Source organism: Carettochelys insculpta, chromosome 1 (genome assembly GCF_033958435.1).
Source record: "Carettochelys insculpta isolate YL-2023 chromosome 1, ASM3395843v1, whole genome shotgun sequence".
Taxonomy (NCBI): domain Eukaryota; kingdom Metazoa; phylum Chordata; order Testudines; family Carettochelyidae; genus Carettochelys; species Carettochelys insculpta.
Window position 1 is genome coordinate 198843059 of NC_134137.1, and position 20422 is coordinate 198863480.

Below are 20422 nucleotides of genomic sequence, written 5' to 3' on the forward strand. Positions count from 1 at the left end.
CCATGTGGGGCTTCCAGGAGCTGGGCTTCCCCAACTGCTTCAGGGCCCTGGATGGCACCCACATCGCCATCAGGGCGCTGGAGCTCAGTCGCAGGGTCTATGTGAATCAGAAGACATACCACTCCATGGTTCTGCAGGCATTCGTCCATACCAATGACCGGTTTCAGGACATCTGTGTGGGCTGGTCTGGCTGTGTCCATGATGCCGGGGTTTTCAGGAACTCAGGACTGGGACGCAGCATGGATGAGGGGACCTTCCTCTTCCAGTGGGAGCTTCAGGTGCGTTCACATGAGGCTGGAGGTGGGCCTGGCCAATGTCCCGGCAGCGGTCAGGGCCTGCTGCACCCTGTATAATCTTGTTGAGGCCAAGAATAAGCCCTACAAGCAGGGGTGGGCCACCCAGCCGGGGCATGGGTACGAGCAGCCCCCTGCTGCCCCATGCTGCCTGGCCCAACAGGATGGGGTGCGGATCCGGGAGGCCCTGTGCCAGGCCTTTGAGCAGGAGGCATGGTGAGCCCCTCCCACCCTGCACACACACACCACCATCCTGCATGAGCACGCGCGCGCGCACACACACACACACACCCCACCACACTGCATACTCCACCCCCACCACCACCACACATACACAGAGGACATGGGGTAGAACATAGAAATAAACATTTCAATAAAAATAACAAAGTCGAGTCTTTTTAGACAACTACGTACAGGGTGGCTGAATGGATCATGGGGGCGGGGGTAACTATTTACAGGGGTGGAGCAGCCCTGAGTGGGCTTCCAGGGAGGGGGGCAGCATTAGTCCTTCTGGATGATTGACAGGCATGATCCCCATAGCCCACACCCTGCCCATCTCCCCCATGTCTGGGGGACCCCATTGGGGCCGGGCCAGGGCTGGTGCCATGGGCAGGTAGGGGTGCACCTGGGGTGAGGCCTCTGTGGGCCGTGCAGGGTTGGCACAAGGGGAGTGGTGGGCGGGAGCCGCGGCCTCCCCCTGGCCGGCCCTCACCAGCAGCACGTGAGCCAGCTGAATGAGGTTGGCCGGGAGCACGTGGGTCGGGACCAGAGCAGCGAGGTTGGGCATTTGCGGGGGGGGGGTTCACTGGAGGTGGTGTGGTCAGAGGACGGATCGGGGAGTCAGGGGAGGTCAGAGGGGGAGGTGGGGAGATGGGCGGGTAATGGGCTGACAGGGGATGGTGGGGTGGGGGCAGGAGGGGCAGCTGCAGGAGAGGGTGGCAAGGGGGTGGCGGTCAGGGCCCAGTGTCTGGCCACAGCCTGAGTCAGGGTCTCAGGCCTGCCGCTCCATGTCCACCCACTCCCACAGCACACTGGAAAGGTCCCACAGTGCTGCGGTGTGTGCAGCCTCCCGTGTCCTCCTCCCCACCCAGGTGGTGCCAGCGGACAGCTCGGTGGCAGTCCCATGCAGGGACAGTGCGGCATCCGGGTTGCTTCCCCTTGGTGGCCTTGGTGGTGGGGCTGGTCTGGCTGCTGGATACAGGAGCTGTGGAGACAAAAGGGGAGAGTAGGGGGTTGTCATGAGTCCCAAGCACTGAACCTTGTGCCCCCCCCCCCAGCCGGGTGCCCTGTGATGGCCATGTCCCGAGATTCCCCTGTGTGGGTGCCAAGGGAACGGGCTGCCCCACACTGCCCCCCTCCGGTCCCTTCACATCCAGCTGGTCTGTGGTGCTGTCCTGCCCACATGGTGCTGAGCGCCGTTTTTCAGCCCCCTGTCTGGGTCTGGGAAATGCAGCTGTCTGGAGTCCACAGGCCCAGGGGTGGTGGGCATGTGGAGGCCTGCAGCAACCCTGGGTGTGGCTGGTGTGCAGACCACCTACCTGTGGGTCCCTCCAGAATGTTGGGGGTGGTATGGGTGGATGGGGCCTGGCTGGATGGCCCAGATGGGATGTTGATGATGAGGGCCCTCTCTCTTGAGTCCTTATCATCGCTGGTGGTGTTCAGCCTCCGTGGGCGCCTGGTGCCAGGCGCAGGTCCAGGACAGTCCTCCCCTTCTTGGGATCCTGCCCTGACACTAGTATGGTTGTGTCCATCTGCTGCATTCCTGCACCGGACCCTCGTCTGGTGCAGGACCTCCTCGTCTGCCCAGAAGGCAAGGAGGTCCTGCACCTCAGTGTCCATACAGGAGGAGTCCCGGCGCTTGGGGGGCTGGCTGTCCTCCTGGGAGGGCTCCCCATTTTCTTTGGGGGGCCCTTGGGGTAGGCAGGGGTCAGAGGCGCTGGCCATGGTGCCGAGGAGGGCACTCAGCTGGCCGGAGCATCATCACTGGGAGACAGCTGTGCGGCAGCATGGGGTCCCTGCTGCCTGCATGCTCTCAGCTTCTTGCCTGAGAATTTCCGGGAGCCTGCGTCCTGAAACGCAGCTGGACGTTGGAGCCATAGAGCTCTACTTGTGCTGGGAGTGGCGCCACCACCTGATAGCGACCATGGAGGACTGCCTCTTTCAAAAGAGCAGGCCACTGAGTGTCTACACTTTCTCTCTTTTGAAGGAGGGCGCTCTTCCGATCCCAGGGAGGGAGGACCAACTTCAAAAGAATGGGGGAGTTCTTTCAAAGTTAATTTCAAAAGAGTGCCGTGTGTGCAGACGCTCCTCAGGTTCTTTCAAAAGAGCTCAGTCTTCTGATCTGAATTTCGAATATACTTGCTAGTGTAGATGCATCCTTTGAGTTCAGTGCCACCCATTGAGAATGCCTGCACGCCAGCTCCCAGACATTTTAAATTGAAGGCGAATGGCAAGAGCAGTTCAACTGACTGCAGACACCATGAAAGGACATCAGCAGAGAGTTAGTTTCTAAAGAAAGCAGGACTGAAACTAGACATAAGGATTAGATGCAAGACCAACAGCATTAAAACTAAATTGAAAATCAATAAAGATTATGGATCCTTGGTGCAAGGAACCATTAGCAATCAAAATATGTGAGGGCTGCTACATTCTGCAGGAGCTAAAACTATTATTTAGTTATTGTTTATTAGTAGTATTTTGGAATTATTAGTTAGCTAAGTGTTACGGCACAGGCCATTTCAGACAAATTCAGTACCAGAGTTTTTGACCAACTGAAAATAAATTGCTTCAGACTTTGCACTTGTGATTACTCCACTCCTCCCTGCCTGCCAACATACTTTTCTTGTTTCTCCATTAGCAACTATTCATCTTTTACGGTTTCCTTTAGCAAATCATTTCAGCAACAGGAACACTTATAAGCCGTGTCTACACATGCACGCTACTTCGAATTAGCGGCACTAACTTCGAAACAGCGCCCGTCACGGCTACACGCGTCAGGCGCTATTTTGAAGTTAACTTCGACGTAAGGCGGAGAGACGTCAAAGTCGCTAACCCCATGAGGGGATAGGAATAGCGCCCTACTTCGACGTTCAACGTCGAAGTAGGGACTGTGTAGTCGTTGCGCGTCCCACAACGTTGAAATTTCGGGGTCCTCCATGGCGGCCATCAGCTGAGGGGTTGAGAGATGCTCTCTGCAGCCCCTCAGCTTAATGGTGGCCGCGTGGAGTGGCCCCTTAAAGGTCCCCTCCCCCTCCCTTCCTGTGCAGGAAGCTAAGGGAACGTGCAGGCGGCAGCCCAGACACGCGGCCAGCCTGCACGTTCCTCAGCCACCCAGAACAGGGCCAGCACCTGCGATGGCTGCCCGGCAGCCCCCCCAGCGCCCCCGGGGACCCCCCGCAAGGGGAGCCAGGGCAGCCAGCCCAGCCAGGCGGGCAGCCAGGCTGGCAAGCGGCAGTGGGGCCCCTCCTGGATGGAGGCCGAGCTGCGGGACCTGCTGGGGCTCTGGAGTGAGGAGGAGGTGCTCCAGGTAATGGGGAGCAAGAGGCGGAAAGCGGATGCATTCACTCGGCTGGCCAACGGCCTGGCTGCCCTGTGTCACCCTGCCCGCACTCCTGATCACGTCAGGAGTAAGGTGAAGGAGCTGCGGCAGAGTTACTCCCGGGCCTGGGATGCAGCCGGCCGATCTGGGGCCGCCCCCGTCACTTGCCCCTTTTACAGGGAGCTCAGGGACATCCTGGGCCCCCGGCACACCTCCTCCCCTCCGGCCACCCTTGATACTTTGGCCAACGAGCCCCAGCAGGCCCTTCAGCTGGAGTCCGCCCCAGAGGTAAGCCCCACACCCCGGGGCCCCCCCCTGGAGGCCACTCCCGGGACATCGCGGCAGGAGGAGGAGGAGGAGGAGGAGGAGGGGGGCTCTCCTCTGCAGAATCCAGGCTGCAGATCCTCCTTCTGCCATCCCGGAGCAGCAGCCGGGCCTCCGCCCCCCGGGGATCTCTGGACCGTGGGAGTGGACAGACAGGTATGTACCCCCCTCTGGTGTACACACCTGGGCTTGAGGGGCGGGGGGTAATAGATATGTGTCCAGGGCCCCCCACATGCTCACATGGCCATGGCCCCAAGGACAGCAGGGCCATGTCCCTCACAGCAGTGCATCAGCCCCTGCCCCCGCCACCCCGCACGACAGTGCCATGCCCCATCCCCTCCTATTGCCTATCAGCAGCAGCAGCATGTGATGGAGTGGGGGGAGTGCAAAAGGGAGACTCAGGCTAGGTATGAGCAAAAAGAGCCAAATAGCTCCCAGGGGCAAAGGATGAGCGTGGGGCTACAGCTGGCAGGTGACACCTCTGCCCTGAACAAAGAGGAGGGAGGAGCCGAGCTGGCTTTGAATCGGGGAGGGGCAGGGGCCACAGGTAGAGGCTAGGGGAAGGGAGAGCTGGAAGGCAGCCAGCCTGAGGAGGGGGAAAGCTGCATCCCAGAGGGGCACCCCTTGGGGTCTTCTCCCCAGGACGGGTTGGAAGGACTGTCTCTTCTGACAGCTGGTGCTGTCACTCCTGGGAGAAACTGGGCATCTGTGGCCTAAGAAACCTCTCCTGTCAGACCCTGTGGAGTGAAGTGAGAGTCGCTTCCACCAGGGGACGGGGTGCAGTGCAGGGGGACCCCTGAACCCCATCCATCACAGCAGCATCTCCTGGGGACGGGGATGGGGAACCTGCAGCACAGGGCTGGGGGGACAAAGGCCACGGCTCGGGGCCCACACTAACGCCTGTCTCCATTCTTCTTCCCCGCCTCCTCTCCCGTGTCCCGCACCTGCACCATCAGAAGGACCGGAATAGAGCGCCGGTGAGGCATCAGTGGTCCCGGAGACCCCTCTGGGGCCATCGCTCCAGGCAATCCCCTCGGCCGAGGACTGACCGGCCCCACAGCGGGCTAGACGGCGGACCCCGCGCCACCACCAGCCGACGGCGACGGACCCCCCAGCTGCTGGCCATCCACCGTCGGCAGCTGGAGGTCGTGGAGCAGCACCTGCAGCTGCAGGAGCGGGCGCTGGCCTGGCGCGAAGAGGCATGCGGGGCCTACATGGAGACTTTCAACCGCCTGGTGGACTACCTGGCCTCCCCATGCCGCGCCAGCCGCTGCAGCGCCCGACGTGCCTGATCCACCTGCCGCACCACCAGCTGCTCCGCACGTCGCCGTCCCGTCCGCCGTCGCCCCGCCACCCACCGCCGAGGGCTGGAGCGCCAAGGGACCCCTGGAGCCAGCTGAGACTCGCCGGGCATATCTTCCGGTCCGGCCCGCCCCCAGCCAGCCCTGGACAGGGCTGCGGCCGCGGCGGGGCTCCCGGCCGCCCACGCCCAGTGCTGGACTTTAGGGGCGAGGGGCCCGGGATGTGGCCCCCCCCCTTGTATATAGTTGGCTGCGTCTACACGTGCACGCTACTTCGAAGTAGCGGCACCAACTTCGAAATAGCGCCCGTCATGTCTACACGCGTCGGGCGCTATTTCGAAGTTAACTTCGACGTTAGGCGGTGAGACGTCGAAGTCGCTAACCTCATGAGGAGATAGGAATAGCGCCCTATTTCGACGTTCAACGTCGAAGTAGGGACCATGTAGACGATCCGTGTCCCGCAACGTCGAAATTGCTGGGTCCTCCATGGCGGCCATCAGCTGGGGGGTTGAGAGACGCTGTCTCTCCAGCCCGTGCGGGGCTCTATGGTCACCGTGTGCAGCAGCCCTTAGCCCAGGGCTTCTGGCTGCTGCTGCTGCAGCGGGGGATTCATGCTGCATGCTTAGGGTCTGCAACTCATTGTCGGCTCTGTGGATCTTGTGCTGTTTAATGCAAGTGTGTCTGGGAGGGGCCCTTTAAGGGAGCGGCTTGCTGTTGAGTCCACCCTGTGACCCTGTCTGCAGCTGTGCCTGGCACCCTTATTTCGATGTGTGCTACTGAGGCGTGTAGACGTTCCCTCGTAGCGCCTATTTCGATGTGGTGCTGCGCAACGTCAATGTTGAACATCGACGTTGCCAGCCCTGGAGGATGTGTAGACGTTATTCATCGAAATAGCCTATTTCGATGTCGCCACATCGAAATAGGCTACTTCGATGTAGGCTTCACGTGTAGACGTAGCCATTGGGACTTATTATTTTGTGCCCCCCGTTTGCCCCGTCCCCCCCATGTAAATAGTTCTCCCCTTTATCATCCCTGGTTTTCTTTTTATTACTGAACACACTTTTTTATTACTATTGTTTTATTTGTACATATTACTTTGGTTCCACACATGTTGCATCTAGTTTGTTCTTGTTTTATATTTATAGTTAAAAAAAAAAGTTCTAAAAGAAAAAGCAGTTTAAGTTCAGCCACAAGTGAGTGCTGTCATTTGTCCAGGAAAAGTGGGAGGGGTGTGCGGTTGGGTGCTCCATGGTGTGGGCGTTGGGGCAGGGAGTGTGGTGGAGGAAGGGGTGGGCAGTGGGGGGCCTGGCAGAGGTCACCCCGCGGCCTCATCATCGAAGTGGGCCCACAGGGCCTCCCGGACCTGGGTCCCTTCGGGGTCCACCTGCTGACTGGGGGCAGCGGGTGGCTGCACGTCGGCCCTGCCGGCCTCCACAGCCCAGCCCTGGAAAAAGGCCTCCCCCTTGCTCTCCACCAAATTGTGCAGGGCGGAGCAGGCACCCACAATCTGGGGGATGTTGTTGGGGCCCGCATCCAGGCGGGTCAGGAGACATCTCCAGCATCCCTTCAGGTGGCCAAATGAGCGCTCCACCACCTGGCGCGCGTGGTTCAGGTGCTGGTTGAAGCACTCCTGTCTAGCGGAGAGATGGCCCGTGTACGGGTGCATGAGCCAGGGCTGGAGGGGGTATGCCGCATCTGCGATGACGCAGAGGGGCATGGTGGTGTCCCCCAGAGGGATCTCCTGCTGGGGGATGTAGGTCCCCACCTCCAGCCGGCGGCACAGGCCTGAGTTCCGGAAAACCCGGGCGTCGTGGGTGCTGCCAGGCCAGCCCACATAAATGTCCTGGAAACGGCCCCGGCTGTCCACCAAGGCCTGGAGGACCACAGAATGGTAGCCCTTGCGATTCATGTAGCATCCTCCACTGTGATGCGGGGCGCAGATGGGGATGTGAGTCCCATCCAGAGCCCCGAAGCAATTGGGGAAGCCCAGGGTGGCAAAGGCCGCAATGGTGGCATCTGGGTCCCCCAGCCTCACGAGCCTGTGCAGGAGCATGGCATTGATGGCACGCACAGCCTGCAGGGAAAGCACATGGGACAGCACCAATGAGGGGTGAGCAGGGTGTGCGTGGCCCTCCCCTGCCCTGTCCTGCCCTCCTCTGCCCTGCCCTGCCCTCCCCTCCCCTCCCCTGCCCGGCCCTCCTCTGCCCGGGCCCCCCTCCCCTGCCCTGCCCTCCCCCCGTGGGTTCTCTTACCTCCATGAGGACAGCCCCGACGGTGGCCTTGCCGAAACCAAACTGCTGCCCCACGGATCGGTAGCTGTCTGGAGTGGCCAGCTTCCAGACAGCGATGCTGACCCGTTTCTGCACTGTGAGAGCACGCCGCATGGCGGTGTCCTGGTGCCTGAGTGTGGGGGTGAGCCACTGGCACAGCTCCATTAATGTCTGCCGGCTCATCCTGAAGTTCCTGAGCCAGCGGTTGTCGTCCCACTCCTCAAGCACCAGCCGCTCCCACCAGTCGGTGCTGGTGGGGTAGCTCCACAGCCGCCGGCGTGTGAGGGGGGGAGGGGCGGGGTGCTGCAGGGTTGGGGGTTGAGCCCTGCTGCCCTGGGGGCAGCTCCTCCTTCCTTGTAGCAAGGAGGTGCTCAGCTGCCTCCCGCATGGCATGGATCAGGGCAAGCCCTGCTCCTGCCGGGAGGGCTTGGTGGACCTCTGGCTGCTGCTGCTGGGGGTCCATGCCTGTGTCGCCCGGGGTCTGTGTGCCTATGGCTCCTCAGACCGCGTGCTGTGCAGACTGAGTGTGTCTGGGAGGGGCCCTTTAAGGGAGCGGCTAGTTGTTGCCCCGGAAGCGCTAGTCCGCCCTGTGACCCTGTCTGCAGCTGTGCCTGGCATACCTATTTCGATGTGTGCTACTCTGGCGTGTAGACGTTCCCTCGCTGCGCCTATTTCGATGTTGTGCTGCGCAACGTCGAAGTTGAACATCGACGTTGCCAGCCCTGGAGGACGTGTAGACGTTATTCATCGAAATAGCCTATTTCGATGTCGCTACATCGAAATAAGCTATTTCGATGTAGGCTTCACGTGTAGACTTAGCCATAGAGAATCAGAATGGAAGATCTTTTACTTTTCTGGATCTAAAAAAAAATTAACTCCCCCCCTGAAATGCACAAAAAGACCATTGAATATGATGCAATGAAAGAGAGAGAGAGAGAGAGAGAGAAAGGGGCTGGATTCCAAAAATATTTGATGGCTGAAGTAATAATGGGAGTGAATGAGACTGCATAAATGATTCATGGGTCTCATTTTTTTTCATCCTACTGTTACTAAAAAGAAGCTTATTATTATTAGAAGAAATGCTGGGCTGGTGATGTAATTGAAATCAGTATTTGCTATCAATGACTTTCGTTAACACAACCATTTACGCACAGATTTAGGAACATATTTCAAAACAATATAGTTTTGTAATTTCATCCCTACAGTACTCTGAGCCTTCTGAGGCCCACAGATATCTTTAATACCTGCACTTTGGCTGTTAATAAGAAGTCTTGAGGGTGCAGTAAGAGCTAAAAATACAATAGTAAATGATTCTTGTATTAACATTTCAGAGGCCACAATGGGTAGCAAAGAGATCACAAGAATGTAAAATAAACATATTGCTCTAAAGCACCAACAGGCTGTGGTTTCAGGATGATCACTCTGAGGAGATGCACGTGCTTTAAGAGCATTTTCTTAGATTGAAGGCTGTTAGAAATGTCTGAACATATGTTCTGAGGCAACGAAGTTTCAGCGGGATGTTTTTCATTTTAAAGCCCAACCCTTAAAAGACTGACTTGAAACATGAGACAGAAACAGGCGTCTGTCAAGAAAAGACTGCATATTTAGCAGGGAGATGTAGTGAATAAACGGAGCTAAACTTGGTCTTTTTGATTTTTTTTTAAACTATGTGCCATTAGAAACCAATGAAGATGATAAAAATGGGATTATCATCCATCCATCTGAGAGATTTAAATCTACATTTAAATAGTTCTGGAGGAGTTAATGTAAAACAGGGTGCTCTCTCAAATAAGCAATCAAAATAATCCATTAAAGCTGTAATCACCAGTATGCTTGAATATTGTTGTATTTTAGAATAAACTGATTGTGTAAATAATGTTGAAGTGGCATCTCAGGTAGTTACCTTTATACTTCAGAAATATGTGCATTTCCTAAAAAAATGCTGTATGTTGTTTGCTGTCATTCTCAACTAACATGCAGCTCAGGCCATAAATATGTATAGAGATTACAAGTGAGACCATGTGTACCAACTTGGAACACAAGACTATACAGTTATTAAAAGTATATCTAACTGTTATTCTGGTTTAGAGATTTACCACACGTATACAGTAACTTGCCTGTTCTTTCCTACAGACAGCCACCCAAGCTCAAGAAAATACTCACTAGCAGCCACATACCCTACCCCAGAAATACCAAACCTGGAACCTTTCCTTGCAACAAACCCTGTTGCCAGCTCTGTCCACATACCTGTACAAGAGACGCCTTCATGGGACCTAACTGTGTCATTCACACCATCAGCGGCTCATACGCTTGCACATCTGCTAATGTGATATATGCCATCCCGTGCCAACAATGCCCCTCTGCCAAGCACGTTGGACAGACTGGGCAGTCCCTATGCCAAAGGATGAATGGACACAAATCAGACATCAGGAATTTGAATATGCGTAAACCTGTAGGTGAGCACTTTAAGCTCACAGGACACACTATGGTGGATGCTAGGATAAGTGTATTACAAACAGATTTTAACGCCAGATTACAAAGGGAGACATCTGAACTGGAATTCACTTGCAAGTTTGATACATTTACCTGTGACTCTACAAGGATCTCAATTTCCCCACCTTTAGCATACGCAGGAATAGCAGACATCCTACTTAACTTAATTTACTCTTCCCAGAGACCCACTTAATGATAATTGACTCATCCCTCCTCCTCCATTTTCTTTTTCTGCTTTGTTTTCTCCCCATCCTTCTCCTTTCCCTTCCTTACTCCTTGCTTTATATTTCACCCATTTCTCAGATCTGCTCCATACTCTCAAGTGGATCTTACCCACAAAAGCTCATTACCTAATAAATAAAATTGTTAGTCTTTATGGTGCTATAGGACTTCTTGCTTTGTTTTGCAAAGATACAGGTTACCACGGCTACCCCTCGAAAAATAACTTGCCATGTTATTCCCCGATATTAATGTCCATTTCCCCCTAACATTAGAGAGAGAAAAATATATAGCCAGTTTTATAACCATAAAAGGATTATAAAACATTACTGATGAGACTGAATATTTCTGTTTAAAACAATAAACTAGGATAGCCAATGCTTTAAGAAAAAACAAAAAAGGCAAAGGAACGTGAGAAATTTCAGTGGTGCCCAGAAAAAAAAAACAAAGATGTAAAAGCCCTAGATTAATCAGATGCTTATAGAGGAAAACACCCGCAGGCAGACAGACTTCAGTGGGTAAAGCTTTACCCAAATATTTTGTCAAACGTTTGTGCATAGCTCTGTCATGACCAATTTCATGGCTCAACAACAAGTCAAGCACCAGTTGTGCAGATTTTCTGTGACATTTAGTAAGGAGGAAAAATTTAGAATACACTGAAAATGAGTAAGTTCTGCAGGTTTCACATTCATTTTTCATTTTATTTATTTATTTATTTTATCACTCAGTGAGGAATGGATTCTACTTGCTGACTTTCGGAGACAAATTTATAGGGAAAGGGGCACAGTCATGAGAAAATGAGAAATCTATGTTGTGATAAGATCAAATATGTCTGATGGCGGGATAAGTGAGACTTAATTAAACACCACTGAAATGTAGGATAGACTGCATTGCTCTCCATGGGCCGACTTCATACTATAGTCACTACAGTACATTAACACTGAAAGCATCTAATTAAGATGGAACCCATGACCACAGCTTGAGCGGGATGCCCTCTGCCAGGCGAAAGCCCATCTGCAAGTGCATTCTGGGAGAAGGAAGGGCTGGCATCTTTCGCTAAGAAAGCAATGGGTCCAGGCTCTGTCTCAAAACGTCACCTCTTTGTTTGCTCCGTTGACCTGACCTACAGCCGAGCTGTAGGGACTCCTTGTACAGATTCTCTCCTACCACAGTCTCCTGAGAGTGGAATGTGGCAGAACGGGGACTACTTAGCAGATTGATCCTTCACCTCAGAAGTGGCTCCAATCAGAAGGCTGCCACATTTTTGATGAGCACAGGCAGGCAGATTATATATCATGACAAATCATAGTTAAAGGCTCAGAGCTCGTCTGACAAGATGGGGGTCCATTTGTAGATTCTCACATTTTCCACTTTGCGTATTTAGGCTTGGATGGATAACTTACATCTAAGATCTTCTCTTGTGCTAGAAAACTCCTACGGGTAGGGATCATCTTTTTGTTCTGTGCTTGTACAGTGGAGTACTGATCCATGACTCCATGACTAGGGCTTCTAGGGACAAGGGCAAGGATTTTCTAGCTATGCCCCTTGGAGCCTCTGCTCTGTGGAGGCAGAATTGACCCCCTTGACACATCAGAAAGAACTGGCAAAAGACTTAAAGGAATTTTATGACCCCTGCTACATTAAAGTTATCGTCCGAGGGTTGTGGTAATATAAATAGCCATTACCTTCTGTGATTGGAATGTAGGGAGTGCATAGATTAAGATAGAGGGTGACATTTTAAAAGTGTGTACAAAAGGAAGGCGTATGATGAGTAACAGGTGTTAAAGAACATGATGTTTTGATAGTATTTATAGATAAGTTCACATATTTTCTATTCAGTTTGGGCCATGGATTCTGCAAGACCTAATGTATTAATTATTAATTTGCATTATACTCACTATGTGCCACTTACAAGGGATGCTCATTGATCCAAGGAGCGCTCAGCCTACACTTTCACCTGTTTCTAATTTTCTTCCTGACTATGAAATCTATTTGTATTAGAATTTTTTCAGCAAAGAGGGTGAAAGAAGCTTGGAAGCTTTTCACACATCTCAGAGCACACAGACTGGAGGGGATCACATGTCTGAATGCTCCAACCAAATAAATGGCAATTTCAAGCACAAAAATACCTTGAAAATAATCAGAAAAATATGTTGATAATTCCTCTTATCAGTATCATTGTACCGTGAGTTAATAAAAGATGCATCCAACTGATAACCATGCAACTCATTTGGAAAAATTGGAAGAGAAGCTCACTTCAGTTTAACAGATTTTGCATCAGGCTTTGGCTTTATGGGACAAGATGACACTTCAAGCAGAGAAAGAAATTATTTATGGACTAATTGATCTCAGAAAAAAATTATACACGTGTCAGTTGTTTGATCGTTGTCATGATAAGAATCATGCTCTGACTTAGATTGTGACGTCTTTTCTGACTTTAAATGGTATCTTACCTCATGAGTACCATTAAAATTAGTGGAAGACTTGGAGTACGGACTACTGATTTTGAGTAATACAGTAATAACTCAAAATGCACAATTTTGAGTTGCACTTAAGTCACATTAACGTGAGTTAAGTGCAGCTCAAAATCTCGCTCCCTCGGCCCCAGTTCAAACATACCCTCCCCCTGCATGTGGCTCTGGATCACCTCCTGCCCCGTGTGCACTGCTCTGACTCACGTCCCCCATGTGGCCCCAGTTTACCTCCCCCCACACACAGCTCCAGCTCACCACCCCTTCACCCCGCCCCCTCAGCCCTAACCCACCTCAGGCTTAACCCCCTGCCTGCCTCCCACATCTTCAACCCACTGCTAGGCTTAACCCTCCCCAGCTGCTCCCACCATCCCAGGACGTACCTTTCAAAAGGAGCTCCAATGCTCCTGCTACTTTCCTAGTTGCAGAACCTGCATTTCACCAGGAAAAAAGCCACCCCTCCCAACTTATGTAAAATCTGAGTTTTGTGAGGGTCCGTGGGAACACAACCTTTGCATAACTCGAGGGACTACTCTACTATCACAATCAGACCTTCTGTGAAAAATCCCATTAATTTCAATGGAATTACTTGAAAAGTAAGTTACTTATCATGAGGAAGGGCAGCAAAACATAGCTTTGCATAAAGCAAACAAAGGAAAATGTGGGGACTCGAGATTGAACTCCTAAAGTGTTGGTGCTGTTCTGATTACAGTATAAACTCGGTCCATGTAAAAATGCAGTAACCCGCGAACATAGCAAAAATGCCAACTATCACTCTTGACTCTAAAAGGAACATATTTAACATCTCGAGAAAAAACACAGACCTCTAAGATATTCAGGAAAGATCTCTTGTTGTGGCTGATGGACGGTATTCTCATTGCTATTTATGCTGTATAAAAACAACAAAAAGATGAGATTTACTGTTTTGTCAGAAACCATTGTAAGTTCAGCTACAATAAGAGAGAACTTGGTGGTGGCCTGATGAAGATGACATACAAACTTGCCTGAACCCAGCCCAAAATATTCAGATGTTCAGAAGAAGACTCTTCTTTTATCTTTAATATGTACTTCTGTTACATTTCTGAGAAGAGGAAAACCTAAAGTGTTCAGTTTGTGAAAGTACTGGAACTCTCCTGAGAAACTCTATTCTTATGAGACTTCCAGACCAAAGAAAATCAGATGGCAGTCCAGATTTGTGAATATTTTAACTAGACCAGCCTCTGAACTTTTATGTCTCACCCATCAATGTTGGCGACGCCTGTCATCTTCTGCATTACCATGAAATAACATGACACTATTGTTGGGGTAATGTGGAAGTTATTGCTTCCAAATACAATTGTTTCCATCTGAGAGCTGACAGGGCACACTGTAGGAAATTGCATCCCATATTGCACAGGCTGGAATCAATACTGTAATTAAAGGATTTGAGTTCTGAAGAGGATTGATCAAACACATCCGAACACATTTTTCACCATTGTGAAAAAGCAGAAAGAAAATGAAAGATAAACTGATTTAAAAATTGAGGAACTGACAGCACAAAGAAACTATTTCCCAAAGGGGAGAATGTACATTCAGGAAGTTACTTAAAAGGTGAGTTCTAGGCAGAAAGAGATGGGTTGTTAATAGAGAAGACATAAGGAAAGCAAAAAAGTAATAGCTACAGTGTGCGCTGAGTCTACTTTGGTTGTTTTTCAGATGTTTTCTTTCAATTTGTACAGTAAACTTTGTAGTTCTGATTAGAATTCATTTTGCACACGGCTGTTGAAATATTAATAGACAAGGACAATAAAAAGGTAAGGGACCTATTTAACAGTCCCCTTACCCAAGTCTTATACCATACTAGTTGCCACCAGCAGAAGGCCCTGAAATTCATCCTTCCCAATATGAAAGGAAGGGAGCTGCTGAGGGAGGGTTTTTGATATACCCCATTTGCCATGCTATTTCCAAGAGGGGGTGAAATACCCACTCTTGGGTTATTTTCCACACCTGCTGGAAAGGCCTGTGAAGCTTCAGTGAGCATTGCCAGAGGGATAAGGCTTCTTGGGATGAGGTTTCTGTTTGGTGGAAAACTGTTGAGGGTATAAATCATGTTGGTGATATGACACGATTAACTGGGTTGTTACAGAGCTCGAAAAAAAGAAGTGGCACTATTTGGATGATACACAGTTTGCAGCTGTTAGGAACTTATGTTTTTAAATGTGGGCCAAAGCTTGGATGGGTGCCATTCCACATAGTTGCAACTAAATAGATAGGGTATGGTTAAAAAAGACGCACACAAATGATTTAGAACAATCCATTGTGTCAAGCCACTTCTAATATTTTGGAGGGAGTTTTGATTAAATTGTGCTAATTCAAAACTACAAACCTTTGGAAGAGATGTCTTATTTGGACTCTTGAAGAAGTAATGTAGCAACAGACTCTGGGTTGCCATTCTTGACTTGTACAGAGATGAAAGGAGGAACAAGACTTCCCACACCACAGGTGTAGCCCTCCCCAAGCCTCCTGTATCTGCAAGCACAGGACGAAAACAAGAACTGAACACTTAATACCTCTAAGGTGTGAGCCTGTGTGCACAGAATTCACAGAGAGGACTACATTTTCTGAATGAAATATTTGTACTTCCTGCTTGTCACACCAATATTTTTCATTATTTCATATGGTAAAATATGAAAGCTAAATTGTTCCCAGGCTCCTAGCCTTGTCTAAGGTGCGACACAATCCTGTGTCATTCCAGCAGAAGTAGAGAAGCTTGAGGAAGGAACTGTACGTTAGGCTATGTCAACACTAGAAGATAAATTTGAATTTATTAAAATTGATTTTATAATGATGGTGTTTCTAAATTTGATTTTGAGTATCCTCACTTCCCACAGGCTCCCAACAAATTTGATGCATTGCTTCCACACTGAAGTCACCAAACATCAACTGTTGCAGTAGTGAATTGTGGGAACCTATCCCACAGTTCCCTCAATTTTGTAATCGAGCTTAGTGCTCCCTAAATCAAGCTAATGGTATTTTCAGTGGAGACAATCACCTAGTAATATCAAGCTAATGCCTTAAATTCAAATTTCTCTCATAGTGTAGACGCAGCCTTAGAGAGGCACAACTCTTTCTCCTCTCCCACCTTGCTCATGGTGGGGGTAATCATCTATTATAAAGGGCATCAAAAGTGTTACTATGCTAGAGGCAGCTCCACTGATGCTCATGGCTGCATAGAACCCCCAGACCTTCTTCCATGACTACCTCCACTGTGTCTCATGCCAGCCCAACCACCAGAGCAACCCAGAACAGGGAAGATGCCACAGTAGCCTACAGAGATCTTAGCTTTCTCTCATCCCAAGCTACAAACTCTGCTGTCTCTCTCACAGGTATAAATGGAGTGAGAGAGTCTAAATCTGCTTTCACCCACCATCGGGAAAAGTTAAATTTAAAATTCCAATGTGAAACAATCACAGTTCCAGCTGTGAAAATACCCAGTGAACTAAACAGGTGACTCTTTTAATTCTTACACTGAACTAAAGGATTCCAATCATATAATGTGAGGACAGCAAGTTCAAAGAGATAAACAGTTAAACAAAACCTCTAAAATGAAGCAGCAAGGTATTTTCTTCATGCTCTTTGAGCATTGGCCTGCTCAACCCAGGGTTGTGAGTTCAGTCTCCGAGGAGGCCATTTAGGGGTCTGGGGCAAATAGATTAAACAAATAAACAAATCTGTCAGGGATGGTGCTTGGTCCTGCCAAGAGCGCAGGGGACTGGACTCAGTGACCTCCTGAGGTCCCTTCCAGTTCTATGAAATGGATATCCCCACATATTATTATTATTGTTCAGCACTCTAACATGAAATGACGGTGTTAGCTTCCATCTAAATAATAAAGAAATACTTGTCAGGAGACCAAAAGTTACTTGTACCTTATAGCAATATTTTTCTAATCAAGTCCTTTTTCCCTACCCTCACCCCTGCTTTGTATCAAAGAATACTCTAGCATAATTTCAGCCATCATGTACTGGATATTCAGCTTTTGCCTAATAAAGAATAAGAGCAACTCTTTAATTTTTTTTAGAGTTGCTGCTTGATTTCTGCCAAGAGTCCAAAGGAGATTTGTCATGCATTTTGTAAAGATATTTCTGACTCAAAACTCTTGGGTATTCTGATTCGCCCTCTGTTGCTGATTATGGCATCATTGCAGGGAAATTTACTCTGTTGAGCAAGTGTTTAGTCCTTCTAATTATTACCCTGGGTAGAGCTGCCTGAAAGCATTTGCACTGCTGGGAAGAGGAAAAAGAAATGCAATTTGCGGTTTTGTGGGTGAAAAAATAATCCAATATATTTTAGTTTTTGAATATTTTGTTTTAAATAAAAGACTATTTTATGAAGGCAGAAAAATAGCAAAAACAAACAAAAAATGATAAAGTTTGGAGATAATAAATATTTAAAGCTTTTCAAGAAGTTTGTTATTGTAGCTCAAAAAGCCATGTGAACAGGTGTCAATAAGTTCCATCCTAAGACAGGTTCACATTTTTTTTTAAAACTCAAAACTCTTGAGTAGCTTAATTCTCTGCTGTTTGTGAAATTACCAGTTGAACAGTAGTCCAGACCAATGGAAATAGCTACCTTTGTTAAATTCAAGAATTAAGTCAAGGTGAAGCAGGGATGAGATAACTTCCCTTTGTCTGCTAAAAGCCGGTGAGCTCCCTGTTCAGTCCACAGATCCTCACCTTTCCTGGGTGGTTCCATGTGAGTTCTCTCTTCTGTTTCAAATCACTTCATCCACATCTTGAACCTTATTCAGAATCAGGAACCAATTGGAAGGCTCGAAAGACAATGTGGCTATGAAAAGCGCCAGCCCTTACTAAGCACCATATGTCCCTTCTCCTTCCCGATACAATCCCACATTTTGCCATGTATTTAAGTTGCAACATTTTGGAAGTTTTCAGCCAGCTAGAGTCCCTTGTGAATGACTGGTTCTAAACTCCACTGAGGCCAAGGAAACACTCCCATTGACATTAACAAGCTTCAAAACCAGGCCTGAAATCCTCTGATGCTTCTCAAGACACCTTTATGCTGGGGGTAATGGGAGGGTCTATGGCAAGAGCCATCTTGCATTTCTTGGTTGTTACCTGAGGTTTGCTAGTAATAGCAAAACAAAACAAAAATAACCCACCCTTTCCACAGCTATCCAGGTGCCCTGTTTTCAAGTTGATAACATTAACAGAATTTGGTCAATCAAATCACAACCCTGTCCCATGATGTGGGATGGGATATTACTATCATGCCTGAGGTTTTTGTGTCTGGGAAATGTGATCACACTGGACAGAGTATTACAAATTAGTTTCTGATGCTAAATAAGTACAATCTTTTTGTATAAACTATAGTTCTCCTTAACTATTTACATTTGTTACGCACTTATAAAGGCAAGAGCCAGAAACAAGCAGCAAGCATCCAAATCAGAACTAAGTTTGAAGCACTTGTCTTCTTGTGAGAGTTTCAATAAGAAAAACTGTGAAGGAAAGAAAAATGGTTTACCTAATTTCTACGAGTTTCTCTGCAGCATTACAGGATGCCATCTGAAACAGCTTACACTCAGGAGCAGGAGGGAAAAGCAGCTGATAGCCTCTTCAGTATCCAACACGCCTGGCATGATGGAAAATAAGACACAATAAACATCAATAGTTATTCAAGCTATTTTTTATTAAAATAGAAAATATGTGACTACCTCAGTTTATCTCTGTGATAAGAAAATAACTCAAATTGAATTTTAGTAGAGTGCATTTAAAACAATAAAAACCCAGATCAGCTATATTCTCTAGTTTGTTTTTTTTTAATTGTAATGTTCCAGTGAATAAAAGCCAAGAGCTGGAATAACACAGAAGCAGAACTTTCACAAGAACTGTATTGCAATGGTTAGTAATATTTCACACTTCCAGTTGGGTTTTAAAACTTGTAAATTCTCTGTGCTCTTCTGGGGCAGGTGCCAGTTATTTGGCCACCTACGCAGACTGGAACTGAGGAAAGGGGTTGCATTAAAAACAAGGCTTCCAAACACATACAGATTTTCACCGATATCACGTTCGCACAGAGAGAAACTTGCCCTGAAAGTGTGACCCACAATCAACCAAACAAGATCATCATCTCAGACATCCAGGTTCTTCCCCCACAATTACATGATATTACCAATTGCAAAGTGAATATCCTATTTTGTGAAGCTCAACACACATTTGTTTTGAGCAGCCAATCCAGTGCGATGCACTGGGCTGGATCGCAGAGGTGACCCATCGCATGCCCCTCCCCTTTCCCAGAACAGAGGAATAACACCACAATGATAATTACGGTTAGAGGAGACCGGGCAAAGAAGGGTGACAAAATGATGTCTCCAAGGGCAGAAATTATGGAAACCTATTGGGACCTACCCTATGCAAAATGGCCTGAGTTAAAATTTGATATATTTGTTTGGTGGCTGTTGTAGCTTCCATAGCTATGTTGCAATAGCGTGAACATCTGTCACATTTTGTGTATTGCTTTAATTGGTCTGTGCATGCCCCTTAGGCAAACAATGACAGGTGGAAAACATGCTGGTCATTTCGCTCAACATCTGTGGTCAGTTTAGCCAGTCCTTTATCACCTGGCACAGATGGGGAAGAAATGTGGATGCAAATCAGCTTCTTGCAACAGCTCGGTCAGGAGGTGGAATCTCACTTGCTACTTGCTCGATCAACTCTCTGAGCAAAACAAAGCCAGGAAGGACACAGCAAAATGTTAAAGAAAGCTGATGGAGAGTTACTGTGCAACAGCTGCTCACTGAGGTTTTCGAGCAACCCTTTGGAACAACTGAGACCTGGAACAGAGGTCACACAGTAGAAAGTGGTTATGATGCTGGCCTCAACTAGATTCTCATTGTTTATAAATGATAAAGAAAAATAATAATGGATGGTGCCCAATTCTTATTTTAATTATGCCATATAAATCTGAAGTAACTGCAATGAAGTTAATAGAGATATGCTGGTGTAAATATTGCAGCTGTGAAAAGAATAAGACTTGCAATAGTGTCTGTTTCAGTAAAGTGATCTGAGTGATGAGCCTGCTCTGATCCATTTGGTGGACAGCATATGAGTCACAACTGACGATGGTTCTGAAGAACTCCTTCTCACAATCCAGCATTGAAAGATTCATCTGTCCGCCTCATCCCTCTGCTGATGTGCAATCCAACACAGACAGACTTTCATGCATAAAGGTAAATCTGCTTTCTTTGTCTCAGAGATGAAGATAGCCTTCTCTGTTGGTTTTTAGGATAGGAGAAAGTATGTACCCAAGGCAGAGAAAAAAATATTAAACTATTAATTAGAGAAGGACAGTTTCTTTTCTCCACTGAACAACCAAATCCTTTTAATAAACTGCAGCCATATATTTCATTTCAGACAAGTGATTGAAACTTTTTGATTAGGGAGGTTCAACCTGGACATTGATTCCAGCTACACAATTGCTGTAGCTGAAATTGCGTATCTAGGATTGACTTTCA

The 20422-nt window shown here is 48.5% G+C and overlaps 1 long non-coding RNA gene across 2 annotated transcripts in view; it reads right to left on the reverse strand.

Moving 5' to 3' along the window:
* The window catches only part of LOC142006966 (uncharacterized), a 246399-nt gene that overhangs the window by 174205 nt on the left and 51772 nt on the right, over window positions 1-20422 (reverse strand). For both annotated transcript variants that reach the window (XR_012643869.1, XR_012643870.1), the window contains exon 2: window positions 18433-18540. This is a non-coding gene — a long non-coding RNA (uncharacterized LOC142006966). The remainder of the gene's footprint in view (window positions 1-18432; window positions 18541-20422) is intronic.